Here is a 17,898-nt window from a genome sequence, read left to right on the forward strand (position 1 = left end):
GAAGGTGTAATGGCAAATAGTCTAACGCTGAATCGTAACCTTAGACATCGTTGTCCCGCTTTCCTCGTGAGCACACACCACCTTAAAAAGTGTCTATATACGTTTTCGCAGAGTACCACTGTAATAAAATCTGTGCAAATTTCTTGCTACACCTGAGATCGCACTTGAGACACTGCGATTTTATGAGGCAGGAAAACCTCGAAGATTTCGTTGCTTCCCACAAGCATGATCTTTTGAGCGTCATTTGTTCAACACTGTTCTATGCCTCTTGAGGCGGAGACCGTGATGACAGAAGAGTTTCAGTGTTTAGCGACCGTCGACATAATGGTCATCAGTGATGGGGTAGCTTAGAAGAGGACGACACTGAAAATCGGACGTGGCGGTATAGAAGTGATTTAGGGAAAGCAATAAAAAAAACTTAATACCGATAGTCTGACGACCGTAGTTTTAAACCTGCTCATCCCGAACTAAAGTTCATTGCCCGAAACATTGTACAACATGTATCGGCCGTTACTGGCTTCTTCGGCAAACGTCTCGTATATAGCGCCTCCATCGTCGTTCGGAATGATACGATAAGCCCTGAATATTTACTCCAAGTAGGGCACACATTAATGTTTGCAAAAACTGTAACACCTACAAGGATACACGTGGCTCAATTGCACTTTGTACCACAAAGTTCTGTACATGGCAACAGAAATATGATTAAGAGTACATATTTGTAAAACTTCCTGGCAGATTAAAACTGTGTGCCGGACCGAGACTCGAACTCGGGACCTTTGCCTTTCGCGGGCAAATGCTCTACCAACTGAGCTATCCAAACACGACTCACGCCCCGTCCTCACAGCTTCATTTCCGCCAGTACCTCGCCTCCTACCTTCCAAACTTTACAGAAGCTCTCCTGCGAAACTTGTAGAACTAGCACTCCTGAACGAAAGGATATTGCGGAGACATGGCTTAGCCACAGCCTGGGGGATGTTTCGAGAATGAGATTTTCACTGTGCAGCGGAGTGTGCGCTGATATGAAACTTCCTGGCAGATTAAAACTGTGTGCCGGACCGAGATTCGAACTCGATTCTGCAAGGTTCGCAGGAGAGCTTCTGTAAAGTTTGGAAGGTAGGAGGCGAGGTACTGGCGGAAGTAAAGCTGTGAGGACGTGACGTGAGTCGTGCTTGGGTAGCTCTACGGCACGTTAGCTCAGCGTGTTCGGTCAGAGGGCTGCGTGCTCTCTGTAATAAAAAATCTGAGTCAAGGAACCAACGATCAATTTGAATGGATGTCTTGTGACGTCCGCCCGGACCACACGCAACGAACTATATCGAACAAAATGAGTAAAAAAAAAAAGTTGGTAGAGCACTTGCCCGCGAAAGGCAAATGTCCCGAGTTCGAGTCTCGGTCGGGCTCACAGCTTTAATCCGCCAGGAAGTTTCATATCAGCGCACACTCCGCTGCAGAGTGAAAATCTCATTCTGGATACATATCTGTAGTTGACATTTGACTTTGAGAAAACGTCACCCGCTGCAGTCCAAGTCTCTAACCGTGATGGAATCAGAAGCGATTTCGATATGTTCACAGTGAATCTCCTTCCACACTGTTTGGCTGCGACTCTGCAACGTGTCAACAAAGACGGCTAGAGGATCATACCGAACAAATTGTTGACTGACCACGTATAATTTCCAGCGGGCAATATGCCAAGCGAAACGAGCAGGTCGTGGAGCAGTGGTAAGTGTCATTCGTCCAAGAAGGCTTGGACGTTACTTCCTGTTCACACTCCTATTGGGAGCCACATGACATTTGCTTTCCCGTAACCTACTTACAGACATTTAACTAAGAGCCAGCTGGAAGAGCCAGGAAGTGCGCTATCTGGGCCATGCAGGACGCGGTACGGAGATAAGAGCGTAGTGATTGCAGTGTCTTCCTTCTTCCCGGTGCAGCTGCCTAACAGTGATTTTTAAGTATTTTTCTGTCCTCAAGAATCGCGTAGTAGACTATGCAATTTGTGAGTCGTTTACCACAAATCGTATTACCATTCTCATTCTACTAAAGAAGGAACCTCCCCATCGAGCCCCCCTCAGATTTAATCTTAAGATGACTCAGTAGATAGCCCGTCAAACACTGAACACAGATCAAGCACGAAAGCAGTAAGAAGATGTACTAAACTGTGAAAAAAGAAGCAAAATAGAAACAATGAACGACCGAAGCTCAAGACGTGCAACATCGAGCATACTTCCGTAGCCGCGGCGTCGTGACTATGTGGTTATGGTGTTGGACTGCGAAGGGGGAGGGGTAGATGTGTGTTTAAATCTCGCTTTTTGCCCCAGTTTATTTTTCACAAAATTATGAACTTTCCGTCCGGTCGTTTACGTGTCTTTTGTCCTTCTGTAGTCTCGACAACTGTCATACTATACAGTGATTACAGAAGATGTCATGTGGTAAGAATATATTACCATTTCAAGTAAATGTGACGAATAGTGAGAGCAGGTGAGATGCAGCATCGATCTTTCACAGAAATGAAAACAACAAATAAGCGGGTGTGAACTATGTTACAACAAAGGAATTGAAAAGTCAGAACTTTCAAAATAGAAACGCAAGAGTCATAACATGTGGCACTTGTGTAGAACAAATAGGAGGTATGTACGTGTGGAGGTCCATTTCTTACACGTCCCTGTTGCACAAGGACGTTACACCACGACATAGCCACAAATCTGAGTACAGCGAACAGACACGTCAATGACGGGACGAACACTTCATAATTTTGTGAAAAAAAATTGGGGCACATCTACATCTACATACATACTCGGCTAGCCACCAAGCGGTGTGTGGCGGAGGGCACAATTCGCGCCAAAGTCATAGTCATATCCCCCCCCCCCCCCCCCCCCTCTGTTCCACTCGCGGATCGCGCGAGGGAAAAACGACTGTCTGAACGCCTCAGTAGGAGCTCTTATTTCCCTTATCTTTGAATCGTGATCATTGCGCGATTTGATAGTTGGTGGTAATAATATATGCTCTACATCCTCGGTGAAGATTGGATTTCGGAATTAATGAGCAGCCCTTTCCGTTTAGTGCGCCGTCTATCTGCAAGTGTGTCCCACTACAAACTTTCTATGAGATTTGTAAGGCTCTCGCGATGGCTAAACGTACCAGTCCCGAATCTTGCCGCTCTTTTTTGGACCTTCTCAATCTCTTGAATCAGACCCAACTGGTAAGGGTCCCATACTGACGAATAATACTCCAAGACTGTATGAACCAACTTATTGTAAGCTATTTTCTTTGTTGAAGGACTCCATCGCTTCAGGATTGTACCAATAAACCACAATCTAGAGTTCGCCTTACCCGTTACTTGTGTAATCTGATCATTCCATTTGAGATCATTTAGAACAGCCACACCCAGATACTTGACGGACGCTACCGCTGCCAAAGACTGGGTATTTATTTTGTACTCGTACATTAATGGGGATTTTCGCATTGTTATATGCAGTGGGTTACACTTACTAATATTGGGAGATAATTGCCATTAATTACACCATGCATTTATTTTCTGCAAATCCTCATTGATTTGTTCACAACTTTCGTGTGTTACTACTTTCCTGTAGGCTACAGCATCGTAGGCAAACAGTCTAAGGCCACTGTCAATACCATCAACCAGATCGTTTATGTAAATCGTAAAAAGCAGAGGGCCTATTACGCTGCCCTGGGGCACACCTGAATTTACGCTTGTTTCTGTTGAAGTCACCCCGTTCAGGACGACATACTGCTCCCCATCTGTTAGAAAATTTTCTATCCAACCGATATGTCATCAGTGTGTGATGTGAACACAGATCTCCGCTTTCCTAGTCTAACACCATAACCACGTAACCGGGACGCCGTAACTACGCATGCATGCTCGATGCTGCACATCTTGACCCTGGACCGTTCACTGTTTCTATCTCGCTTCTTTTTCTCACAGTTCAGTAAACCTTCTTCCTGTTTTCATGCGTGATATGTGTTCAGTTTTTAGCGGGCTATCTACAGTGCCATCTTACCACTAAATTTGACGGGGATGCGATGCGGAGTGTCCCTTATCAGAAGGCTGCTATATTACTCTCTGCTCACATTTGAACTTTTGCTGTAAAATAGGAAGATACACCTTTAAAATAAGAATGCTGTGTAAACAAACGTAAACGAATGAACTCTTCGTAAACGGTTATTGATCTCCCAGATGTAAATATACAGGGTGAAGAAAAAATGCCGCGCTTAGAGATCGGCAGGCGATTGTTCACCCCAGTTCGGGACAAAAGTGTCTTTATCAAAACACCCCACACCACCGTACCAGCTGACGTAGTTCACAGAGTAAGACTGCTGGGACATCAAACCGTCATTGCAGAATACATCAAACTTCACATGTAGTCTCTTTGACAATCCAACAGCTGGCAGACTGACTTACTGACCGAAAAGACTTGACTACAAAGTGAACCCCTAGGCGAACTGACCCTGCATTGCCACGTTTGCTTATATATATTCCAAACAATGAGTGTTCATTACTTCAGTTATTACGCCATTGTGAAATTAATAGTTACAATTAAAAGTTACAAAAATACAAAAGGTTGACAATCAGATTACTTACAGCATAAAATATTAGTTCATTAAAGATGAGTTTTAGGTTAGAAATTGTACAATTTAAGATTGAAAATTAAATATGACTTTTTACAATAGTGCATTTCATTAATTTAACAAATACAAATCAATTATCGATCGGAAAATGCTGCAAACATTTACGTAATATATACACAAGTTGTTTAACCTCTTTAATGGCTCATAACTTTGAAATATGCATCCAAACATAAGTAATGGAGTTAATTACATGTGCTAACAATGATTGACTGAAAATACTTGACTACAAAGTGAACCCCTAGGCGAACTGACCCTGCATTGCCGCGTTTGCTTATATACATTCCAACCAATGAGTGTTCATTACTTCAATTATTACACCATCATGAAAGTAATAGTTACAATTAAAAGTTACAAATATACTAAAGGTTGGCAATCAGATTACTTACAGCATAAAATATTAGTTCATTAAAGATGAGTTTTAGGTTAGAAATTGTACAATTTAAGATTGAAAATTAAATATGGCTTTTTACAATAATGTGTTTCATTAATTTAATAAATACAAATCAATTATCGATCGGAAAATATTGCTAACATTTACGTAATATATACACAAGTTGTTTAACCTCTTTAATGGCTCATAACTTTGAAATATGCATCCAAAGGAGTTAATTACATGTGCTAACAATGATTGGCCGAAAAGACCTGACTACAATGTGAACCCCTAAGCGAACTGACCATCCATTGCCGCGTTTGCTTATATATATTCCAAACAATGAGTGTTCATTACTTCAATTATTACACCATTGTGAAATTAATAGTTACAATTAAAAGTTACAAATGTACTAAAGGTTGACAATCAGATTACTTACTGCATAAAATATTGGTTCATTAAAGATGAGTTTTAGGTTAGAAATTGTACAATTTAAGATTGAAAATTAAATATGACTTTTTACAATAATGCATTTCATTAATTTAATAAATACAAATCAATTATCGATCGGAAAATGTTGCAAACGTTTACGTAATATATACACAAGTTGTTTAACCTCTTTAATGGCTCATAACTTTGAAATATGCATCCAAACATAAGTAATGGAGTTAATTACATGTGCTAACAATGATTGACTGAAAATACTTGACTACAAAGTGAACCCCTAGGCAAACTGACCTTGCATTGCCGTGTTTGCTTATATACATTCCAACCAATGAGTGTTCATTACTTCAATTATTACACCATCATGAAAGTAATAGTTACAATTAAAAGTTACAAATATACTAAAGGTTGACAATCAGATTACTTACAGCATAAAACATTAGTTCATTAAAGATGAGTTTTAGGTTAGAAATTGTACAATTTAGGACTGAAAATTAAATATGACTTTTTACAATAATGCGCTTCATTAATTTAATAAATACAAATCAATTATCGATCGGAAAATATTGCTAACATTTACGTAATATATACACAAGTTGTTTAACCTCTTTAATGGCTCATAACTTTGAAATATGCATCCGAACTTAAGTAATGGAGTTAATTACATGTGCTAACAATGATCAATTAATTATTTTAGTAATGGTATTAATTCTGGTTTACAAATTTGGGTTTGAAATTACATATCACTTGAAATTACGTGAATTTAAATTTGGTTCTTGCCTTTTGATCGATTTACAATAACGTTTTCCAGACTGAACTTTCGAGATCTAATTGCAGTTAATTAACGAAAGTTATAACGATGCTAACATTTATAACTACTTCTAATTAAATGAATTACATACTGATTATTATAGTTCTGAGTAAATGTTGATGGTTCATAGTGATTATTATGTTACATACTTACATATTATTTAATTATTCATAAATTTTGTTTAAATATCATTCATAGTATTATATAGTACAATTACATAACAGGAAAAGGTGCCATACTGCCATGATTTTTATTCTTTGTGTAACAGAACGTACCGATACCCGGCTACAAATTCTGGGTATCGAATATTATGGTAATGCTGGGGGGGGGGGGGGGGATGTTACAGTCAGTTCCCTAGTTCTCGTCGTTAATAAGCAGGACATAATTTTGTAATGTGACTATAGCATATCACATGAGAGTGGGATCCATTAAACTGCACGCAAGTGTGTACTAATGGCACAGTGCACAATCATAAATGGTCCTGTCACGTTTATGTAGGGTGGCTTCCCGATGGAGTGCAATACGTCGATATGGTTTTGGTGCTGAGTGCATCCGCCACCCAAGGTACTGCTGCTGCTATTGTTGCTCATGCGTATGCTCCACGGTATCCTCGAACGCGCCATCCCGATGAGAATGTTTTTCGTCGTCTGCATCAACGCAGTCGGGAAACCGGTAATATTCGTCCACAAGTAAGGTAGTTTCACTTGTGAAAGTATTTTCAACCCCACAACAGCCATTATTCGTAGGAACACAAGCCACATGTCGTCCGTGAACATGGCTTTCAGGCACACTTTGGAGTATGTCTGCTGGTTGGAATCATGGGACGAGTGCCGTACAAGTTGAATGTGCCCCTGCATCGAACGTTTCTTTGCAATACTTTGCATGCCGCATTAGAAAATGGCCCACTTGTTCGGCGACAACTATGGTTTCAGCATGATGGTGCACAACCACACTTTGGCAACTATTTAAAAGGTGCATTTCGAGGGAAATGAAATGGTCATGGAGGTCCAATTTTTCTGGCCTCCAAGTTACCCGGACCTTAATCTGCTAGATTTTTATTTTTGGGGACACTTAAAGAAACAAGTTTGTGGTACATCGCCCATGGATGTACAGTACATGACGTAATAGCTCGCGTACGTGTCGCTTCGGCTATGGTGGATGTGCGTGTGTTGCGTAGGGTCCAGCAAAGTCTGATCCAGAAAATGGCGCAGGGTTTGCGAATGTAAGGTGGTCGCTTTGAACATCGTCTATAAAGTGAACGTTGCTCGTACGTCCAGGTAAGCCTGGATGTCAAACGTACAAAATGGAATTATTGTGAGTAGCATAACGTGAAATCTATCGTTTTTTTTTTTTACCTCGCTGGATGCAGACAATGTTGCTCTAGCCTCTATTATTTTTTGTTGGATTTATTTGTTCAAAAATGGTTCAAATGGCTCTGAGCACTATGGGACTTAACTACTGAGGTCATCAGTCCCCTAGAACTTAGAACTACTTAAACCTAACTAACCAAAGGACATAACACACATCCATGCCCGAGGCAGGATTCGAACCTGCACTGTAGTGGTCACACGGTTCCAAACTGAAGCGCTTAGAACCGCATGGCCACACCGGCCGGCGGATTTATTTGTGCCATGGACGAAACAAAGTGCTCCTTTACGTCTGTAAGAAGTTTATGTTATGTTTTAATGTTTAAATGAAGGTAGCCGTAACAGAAAAAAGTACACAATATACCGCAGTGTGGAGGTGTAAACTGGATACAGTTTGATGCTTTAACTAAAACAAAAGTTTGGAAGAAACACGATTATTTTTTAACAAAACATGAACTTTAATTTAGTGATTTGCAGAGAGACATGGTGTGTCATGCACTCGAACATCGGTGAGCCTGCATATCCGTTCCTCACGGCATTTCCTCGTATCACTGAACTGATGGGACAGCCTGTTCTCGGCCACGCTGCATCCAGCAGCAGCGTTGCCAGAGCCACGTTTCTTAAATCGCATTTCCGTTAAACCTATTGGCGAGACTAAGTTTTACTAGGTACACTTTTGCCTTCAAATGGTTCAAATGGCTCTGAGCACTATGGGACTCAACTTCTGAGGTCATTAGTCCCCTAGAACTTAGAACTAGTAAAACCTAACTAACCTAAGGACATCACACACATCCATGCCCGAGGCAGGATTCGAACCTCCGACCGTAGTGGTCTCGCGGTTCCAGACTGCAGCGCCTAGAACCGCACGGCCACTTCGGCCGGCTACACTTTTGCCTTCAGTTGGGATGAGGTACCGCTTGCCGACCGCCAAGTGCGGCATTTTTTCTTTGCCTTGCATACTTCGTAAGGTACTGTAGAGTATACGATGCGTGGCTATCCAGTACCAACATTGACCGTGCGCTGTCAAATTCTGTTTGCGTATTGAACGAGGGAAAAAATGGCTACCTACATCCTTTTATACGCACCCTAATCCCTCTTAACTAGTTCTCGTGAAGATCCCTACGCCACATAAAATTAATTGTCGGTAAAGTGGATGCCAGACTGAGATTCATTGGAATAATCCTAAGGAAACGCAATCCGAAAACAAAGGAAGTAGGTTACAGTACACTTGTTTGCCCACTGCTTCAATACTGCTCACCGGTGTGGGATCCATACCAGACAGGATTGATAGAAGAGATAGAGAAGATCCAACGGAGAGCAGCGTGCTTCTTTACAGGAGCATTTAGTAATCGCGAAAGCGTTACGGAGATGATAGATAACTCCAGTGGAAGACGCTGCAAGAGAGACGCTCAGTAGCTCGGTATGGGCTTTTGTTAAAGTTTCGAGAACATACCTTCACTGAGGAGTCAAGCAGTATATTACTCCCTCCTACGTATATCTCGCTAAGAGACCATGAGGTTAAAATCAGAGAGATTAGAGCCCACACATAGGCATACCCACAATCTTTCTTTCCACGAACAATACGAGACTGGAACAGAAGGGAGAAACGGTAGAGGTACTCAAACTACCCCCCCACCACACACCGTCAGGTGGCTTGCGGAGTATGGATGTAGATGTAGATGTAGAAGTTGGCGGCGGTATGACGCTCTCACAGCCTCCCCCAAAAACTGCTTCCGTAAATTTACCCAAAAGCGTTTCAAAAGAACTCCGTCGTCTTCCCGCAAGTATTCCCATTTAAATTCCTCAATTTTCTTCCGTTACTCAAAGAAGGTGATCAGGAGAGATCAGAGAACGCAGAACACAAGACTGATCGAGGAGACCATAAAAACCGGTGTGAATATGAGGGTCCTACGTCCCAGCCAATCAAAAGGCGAAATTCCGAATGGACGACGAGAAGTCATTACTGAAAGAGACATAGTTATAAAAAGTATCGAGGACTCTTATCGGAAGCTCTACAGTCAGCCAGGGCAAGCCAAAGCCTGCATGATCGATTCACAGGTGCCGCCTCCACGTCTCACCTCCGCCGCACACATCTCGCCGGCTGCAAGTTAACATCGCCGCACGAAGTAATGTACTGCCGCTCCGGCATTGTCAGGGCTACAGATCTCACTCGCCACTTGCTCTCAGCTGCACCTATGTAGAGAAACTACTGTAGATTTGATCAGTCAAAGTCTGCTCAGCGTCAGATCAATTCAGATTGCGTTATCCACATTTTTAGGGCCAGAGTACTTGACTCACTTCTGCCATCCAGGATCCTTGTCCATTGTAGTCTGCTAGTTGTTTACGGTATTCAATCAATAACTTGTTTAGTATAATTTATGTCTGTTTTCCTTTTGAAAAATAAATCTTATTTGAACACTAAAATTATGGCAATACAATCAATCATATATATAGTCCCCACAGGGTTACCTTTCACATTCAGCTACCATTCTAATTAAATTTAAATCAACATTGTGGCGCTGTTGTTAAGTACCAAATTATGAGTCCAAAGGTCTGGAATTTTACCCTAGATCAGTCCAAGGTGTCTTTCTGTCTCTTATCACTTAACTCCCCTCTGGCAATATTTTTGAATATGAAAAATATCGAGATGCACCCTGGTTTGGAGTCTAAATTTAACCGCAGGCTCTTACATATCACTACTGAAACGTCCCCTTTGAACAATTATACAAGACTGTGCTTAAACTGACACACAATATTTTTTAGCGCAACGCAATCTGACTTTCAAAAATCTCTACAAAAGAATGGCCCTGACTAACATTAACCTATACGTTTCACAAATCACTTACCTCACCAAAAATCTTCGTTACTCGAACTACTGCAATACAGCAAGCGCCACTACTGCCAGCTAAATAAAAGACTCAAACTACTGAAGGCACTAACTACTGATAGGCATAGTTAGCAAATGAAAGATTTTGATAGAGAACAAATGATGTATTTACCTTAATAGTCATAATATATATAGCAGTTCATGACATCCAGTCTTACAAATTTCAAAACTCCGCCATCTCTCTCCCCACGTCCACCACTGCTGGCGGCTCACATCCAACTGCGCAACGCTACGCGCTGTTCGCATCCAGCTGCCCAACACTACAATGGCAGACAACAATGCAAACTAGCCACAGACTGCACACAGCACAGCCAGTGATTTTCATACAGAGCGCTACGTAACGTTGCCAATAAGAAAACATAAACAGCCTACTTACATAGCCCCCATGCACCCCACAAAAAATTTTACAAATTGTTTTGGGCAGTGTTCAATAATGATTTGATAAAATTTTTCATAATTACAATAACAAAGATATCAAATGCACACACTTATTGATACAATGTTGGTCAACAGCAAAAATTTTCTCATAGTCCATAAAGGCAATCTTGATCATTCATTACAGTAAAATTGCAGTGTTTTTTCAAAGTCTGAGCAGTAAAAGAGAATGCACATGGAAGTAGTGGATTTCCATGCAGTCTTGAAGAGTTAGTGTTGTCCTTCCAACGGAAAGACAGTGCTGACTCTTGACATGCAGACAGGTAATGGGCCACAACAGAGCAAACCCACCGCAGAGTCAGTCGAAGTTTTGAAGAATATTGGTAGGTAGGTCATCACAGAGGAAGTGATGTAGTCCTGGTAGAGAGTATGGTATTGGTGGGCCACCAGAGGTGCAAACCCACTGCCGTCCTTGTGGAGATAATGGTATTGGTGGGCCATCAAAGATGCAGACCCACTGTAGTCCTTGTAGAGATGGCCAGCAGCCATCTATTTGACTGTGCAGGTGTACAATCACCATTGAAGAGTCTTGTGGATAATATAGCAAGTCCATGAACCACCACTTGTGCACTCACAAAATTTTTTTGAAATGTCCTCCAAACCAGCAATGCTGTTATCCAGTCCCTTCCTGAATTATTAACACACGTGCAAACACTATCAGTCCCTACTTCTCACATATTGTCCATATACTATGACCAACAGAAACGGGTGCAGTGAAATGTAACTTACAAGTTACTTAATTTGATGAGCTGGTGCCAATTACAATTTTATAACACAAAAATACAATTACAAAGGTACAAAATACATCATTAAAGAACATAATAGTACAGATAACATTTGTAGTAATACGGGCTTTACAAAAGAATCGAACTAACATATACATCAGTGTTACAGGAATTATGACATCAGTAAATACATAAAAGATCAGAATAACTTTTGAAACATCAACTTCACACAAGAGCATTAAAACAGAACAGAATAAATAATGTCTAAACATCTTTACAAACAAAATAACATAGTATTTGAAAAATTCTACAACATAAATCTTATTAGCTAAACACATAAAGACAGGAAAAAGACAAATACACAAGGATACATAAACACATAGCGGAATAATACGAAAGGTAAGACAGGGTTCGTTTTCAGGGTAACATTTGGTACTGCAGTCCAACCCAAAACTTCATTCCATAGGTTTTTCGTCTTATTTCAACATTTGTTTCCACCAAAAAAAATCCTATCCAAGCATGCTTCCTGTATTTATATGTTCACATATTTATTACCTCATTATTTATTTTCCATTATCTTACCTCATCATTTATTTCCAAGAAAATCCTACCTATACCTGCTTTCTGAACTTTTTTCGTATAACTTCTCAATGCATTTCTTCCAATTCATTGCAACTCATTCTCTTATATAGTCTACCACCTCTTAAGCTAACTTAAATCTACTGAGCTCAGATGCTAAACTAAGGGACGAGGCAATGCAGCAGCACAAAACTATTAACACAAACATCAATGACAAAAAATTCAAATTGGCATAGCAATTGCAATATTACAACTAATATAAGGCACTGTGCAGCAAACAAGAAAAATAAATCCGTAGTAAAACTGGCTTAACAACGTAATACAAAGTTAAATTCTGTAACATTATGCCTGGCAAACAGCAGCAGCAAATGCAATAACTTACGTCTAAACATGACAAAGCTCAAACAGAAAAAATATTACAGTAAAATGGCCATGTTTAATACCTATGTCACATCTTAACACTATGGTGATGCGTCATCTTAAATTACACTACTAAATAAGTTACCCAGTCATTGACAAAAATTATGTATGCAATTCCTGTGAAGGGAAATGTCTTTTTGTGCTCCCTCGTTTTTTTGAAGTAGAATATAAAATTGTTATTTACTGGATCTGTAGGCATAAAATATTTATATTAGTACATCTATTAAATTTTATTTTAACCAATGCTGCAGGGCAGCTAGAAACTAGATATTAAACAAATTGAGCAATCTCTCAACTAGAAAGGCAATAAATGTAAAAATGTTTCTCATCATTTCATTAGGCATTTTAGTAAATATCATAAATTAAGAGCTCCACAGTGTAATCATGTTTTCAACTTTGAGCGTGTCGTATTTGCGATGCTTTCGCCAAAGAAATGTCAATAGCGAGGATAATGTCCTTATTTTTCTACCTGTGCTTCTGAAAAGGCACACACTAATGGCTTTTTCTGCAGGCGTCTCACACAGCTGGTCGCTCAAGATGCATTACGTCAAGGTCACTTGGCTTTCTTACCGGAATATTTACAACACCAGTTTGCACTACAGTGACAGTCTCATACAAAAATTTCACAGTTCGAGAATTTGCGTTGCAAATCTGTAGAAACGAAATCCTATAAATATAACAGTGTCCAAAAAATATTCGTTGGCATTGTGATACATTCACACATTTAGACACATTTCATAACTCTTAAAGTACGATTCTTGGTTTCCAACATACTTTTTCACAAGTCAGAGTCCCTAACCACTACTCATTATTCCTTACCTTATTACACATACACATATTCGTCGACACTTCATCAATATTTCATCATAATAAATATGTAGCATAATCAAATTCCTCATATAGCCTCAGCTTATTGATCATAAACATACCGCAACAGCGTAATACACATCGTCATCATAACATCATGAAACCTCAGCCAAATCTCAAAAAAGGCGTGGCTTTCTGCAATAATGTCAAAAAATAAAAAAATTCTCTGCTCATTTCAATAGTGTCATCTACCTCCAACGTACTTGAAAAATCATGACCCCATACCAAATACATCATTCAAAGCTCTCATAGTATCACAATGGTTCCGAAAAAATATGAACAGTTCACAAAGCACAGACAAAATACAATTTCATAAGTGTGAAGTTACCCAACGGTGTAATTGCGTAAACATGTGTCACTGATGTAGTAAAAAAAAATGTTTGTCTCTCAGTTAAATGATCAGATAGCTGTGTAATTTGTGTGTTAGAGAAATATGGTACCGATGTGTAAAGTTGTATAAGCAAATACCATATTAGCTAGGGCTCCTTGTGCTTGCCAAACACATGGTACACAAAGTAAGCGTGTACCCCCCTGAAGATTAATGTAATTATACCCTCAGGTGTTACAGATTACAGCAATGGAATGAAATGTATCACGGAAAACCTTTGTATCATTGTATTTGAAATATCTTTCAAAATAAATGATTTAAGTTCAAAATTAATCACTCAAATACGTGTCCTGTAGCACTAAATGTGCGTCTTGCTGTAAGATAATCTCTGTGGAAGTGTCGTAGTTATTTTCCTCCGAAAGCTAAGTTCTGCAGAAGCCAATGTACTTACCTCATGATAAACAAAAGTGAAATGCTTTGCGTATAGATATCGTAGTTATTACGTACAGCACTGTGATCAAGAAAGTACTACACTGTAACGTATTGTTGTGCTATAAACCAAAAAAAAGGCTGTCTTATTGTAGCTATACCACAAAGTTATTATTAAACATGTTTTACTTCCCAGAAGCATTCAGAAAAACTGTGCAGATATAAAGCAGATACAGCACAAAAGCAGCAATGTAAATTGTGTCACACTTTAGTAGCGTCGTGATATAATTGTGTAGCTGTCAAAGAAACCAAGTGCTAAGTCATCTTTAATCCCACAGAAAGTACATCAAATAAAGAATGTCTTTTCTAGTAAACCAAAATGTTGCATGAAAATCTCATTAGCAGTGCCGGTATATGTTCTAAGTATGTGAGCCTTATAATCGTTACGTGATCGTGCAACTAACAAGCAAGAATGCACAAATAACAACACTGTGTCGTCTGTTCACTATAACAATGCATTCGTAATTTCTGTTTAAATAAGTTCTCTTTGTTCTTGACTGGATGTTTAACTTCAAACATTGTTGCATGTTAACAGATTCTAAGTCTGACAAAGCATACTGGTAATGTAAAGTGAAAAGTTATATGGCAAAGACAAAGTTAAAAAGCAGATTATCTTTCAATAAACGGTTTTACATGTGAAATGTGGTGTAAACCTTTACTCTTCCTAGTACGCAGAGTTTCAACTTCAACGCAATTATAATGTGGTATACGTCGGATTCTGTAAGGTCCATTGTAAACTAGAAAGAATTTGTGACTCATGTATTTCTTCTAATGTGACAATGAATGAGCTTCAATGAGAACTTTCTGACCAATATATAATTTCTTTGCATTTGATTTACCGTGTAGTTTTCTCCTTTTGTCTGCTGCAGATTTTATATTTTTAATAGCCAAATCAATTATGTCTTTGTGTCGAAGTTTACGTGTATTCGGGAAAGGTACAAGCTCTCTGATTCTGTTCGGTGGTTCTTCATTCTTCAGTACAAGAGTAGGTGGTAAAGCAGTGGAGTCATGAGGCATTTCATTCAGCACATTTTGAAATAAGTGTAAATACACTCCTGGAAATTGAAATAAGAACACCGTGAATTCATTGTCCCAGGAAGGGGAAACTTTATTGACACATTCCTGGGGTCAGATACATCACATGATCACACTGACAGAACCACAGGCACATAGACACAGGCAACAGAGCATGCACAATGTCGGCACTAGTACAGTGTATATCCACCTTTCGCAGCAATGCAGGCTGCTATTCTCCCATGGAGACGATCGTAGAGATGCTGGATGTAGTCCTGTGGAACGGCTTGCCATGCCATTTCCACCTGGCGCCTCAGTTGGACCAGCGTTCGTGCTGGACGTGCAGACCGCGTGAGACGACGCTTCATCCAGTCCCAAACATGCTCAATGGGGGACCGATCCGGAGATCTTGCTGGCCAGGGTAGTTGACTTACACCTTCTAGAGCACGTTGGGTGGCACGGGATACATGCGGACGTGCATTGTCCTGTTGGAACAGCAAGTTCCCTTGCCGGTCTAAGAATGGTAGAACGATGGGTTCGATGACGGTTTGGATGTACCGTGCACTATTCAGTGTCCCCTCGACCATCACCAGTGGTGTACGGCCAGTGTAGGAGATCGCTCCCCACACCATGATGCCGGGTGTTGGCCCTGTGTGCCTCGGACGTATGCAGTCCTGATTGTGGCGCTCACCTGCACGGCGCCAAACACGCATACGACCATCATTGGCACCAAGGCAGAAGCGATTCTCATCGCTGAAGACGACACGTCTCCATTCGTCCCTCCATTCACGCCTGTCGCGACACCACTGGAGGCGGGCTGCACGATGTTGGGGCGTGAGCGGAAGACGGCCTAACGGTGTGCGGGACCGTAGCCCAGCTTCATGGAGACGGTTGCGAATGGTCCTCGCCGATACCCCAGGAGCAACAGTGTCCCTAATTTGCTGGGAAGTGGCGGTGCGGTCCCCTACGGCACTGCGTAGGATCCTACGGTCTTGGCGCTCATCCGTGCGTCGCTGCGGTCCGGTCCCAGGTCGACGGGCACGTGCACCTTCCGCCGACCACTGGCGACAACATCGATGTACTGTGGAGACCTCACGCCCCACATGTTGAGCAATTCGGCGGTACGTCCACCCGGCCTCCCGCATGCCCACTATACGCCCTCGCTCAAAGTCCGTCAACTGCACATACGGTTCACGTCCACGCTGTCGTGGCATGCTACCAGTGTTAAAGACTGCGATGGAGCTCCGTATGCCACGGCAAACTGGCTGACACTGACGGCGGCGGTGCACAAATGCTGCGCAGCTAGCGCCATTCGATGGCCAACACCGCGGTTCCTGGTGTGTCCGCTGTGCCGTGCGTGTGATCATTGCTTGTACAGCCCTCTCGCAGTGTCCGGAGCAAGTATGGTGGGTCTGACACACCGGTGTCAATGTGTTCTTTTTTCCATTTCCAGGAGTGTATCTGTCCCAATGCTGATGCTTTCTGTGACAATAAAGTCTGCAAAGCTTATTGATTTCTTTCATAATCCGTTCAGACGGGTTACAATGTGGTGAGTACAATGAAATAAAAACAGGTTTGATTTTATGATTCCGAAGCATGCGTGACCAAACAGCAGATCTGAATTGCGGTCCGTTATCTGAAATGACTTTACCAACGTGTCCAACTTCACATAAGAAATTTTTAACAAAGGCGTCGGATACAGACCGTCCAGTGGCTTTACGTAACGGAGTGAAAGAAACAAATTTCGAAGTAAGTTCAACAGCGACTAGAACGTACGAAAATCCATTTGATGTTCTGACAAGGGGTCCCAAGAGATCAACAGCAGCAAATTCTTTTAATTTAGAAGGAATAATAGGAAACAACGGAGTACGATGTGAGACAGTAGATGGTATCGCCTTTTGACAAAGTTTACAAGTAGACAAGATCTTCGAATTCTCTTTTCCATATTGTTAAAATAACAAGTCGTTCGAAGAATATGATAACGTTTTCGTGGACCAAAATGTGCGTAGCTGAAATGAATGTACCAAATGAGCTTATTAACAAAATCGTCTGGAATGCAAAGTACCCATAGCTTGTCATCAACAGTGCAGCGTTTGAAGAGTATGTTGCTTCTAACCAGGTAATAATGCCGAATCTGTGTGTGTGTCTTTTCATGCCATTTGCTCTTGATGTCTTTCCAAATCGGATCTTTATCTTGTTCATGAGCAATGTCCTTTAAAGATGTGGTGATGAAGTTTTCAAAGGCGACTTTCTGAATGTAAAGAATACTGAAATTTTTCTCGAGGTTGCCTTCTGTGTTACTTTTCTCAAGCCCAGCGGGTGCGCGTGAAAGTGCGTCCGCAACAATGTTCTCCAAGCCGGGAATGTAGACTATTGTGAAGTGGAATTCTTGCAGAAACAATGCCCATAGTTTTAACCTGTCATGATTTAATTTTGAAGACATAAGAAATTGTTATGCACGATGATCACTGTATACTTTTACGTGCTTACCAGAAAGAAAGAAACGGAATTTGTT

General features: G+C 40.9%; 1 non-coding gene across 1 annotated transcript; it reads right to left on the reverse strand.

The window, feature by feature from the left end:
* Nucleotides 1–745: 745 nt before the first annotated feature.
* Trnas-cga lies at nucleotides 746–820 on the reverse strand. The gene has a single exon. It is a non-coding gene; the product is annotated as a tRNA-Ser (tRNA).
* Nucleotides 821–17,898: the final 17,078 nt, after the last annotated feature.

Source organism: Schistocerca americana, chromosome 6 (genome assembly GCF_021461395.2).
Source record: "Schistocerca americana isolate TAMUIC-IGC-003095 chromosome 6, iqSchAmer2.1, whole genome shotgun sequence".
Taxonomy (NCBI): Eukaryota; Metazoa; Arthropoda; class Insecta; order Orthoptera; family Acrididae; genus Schistocerca; species Schistocerca americana.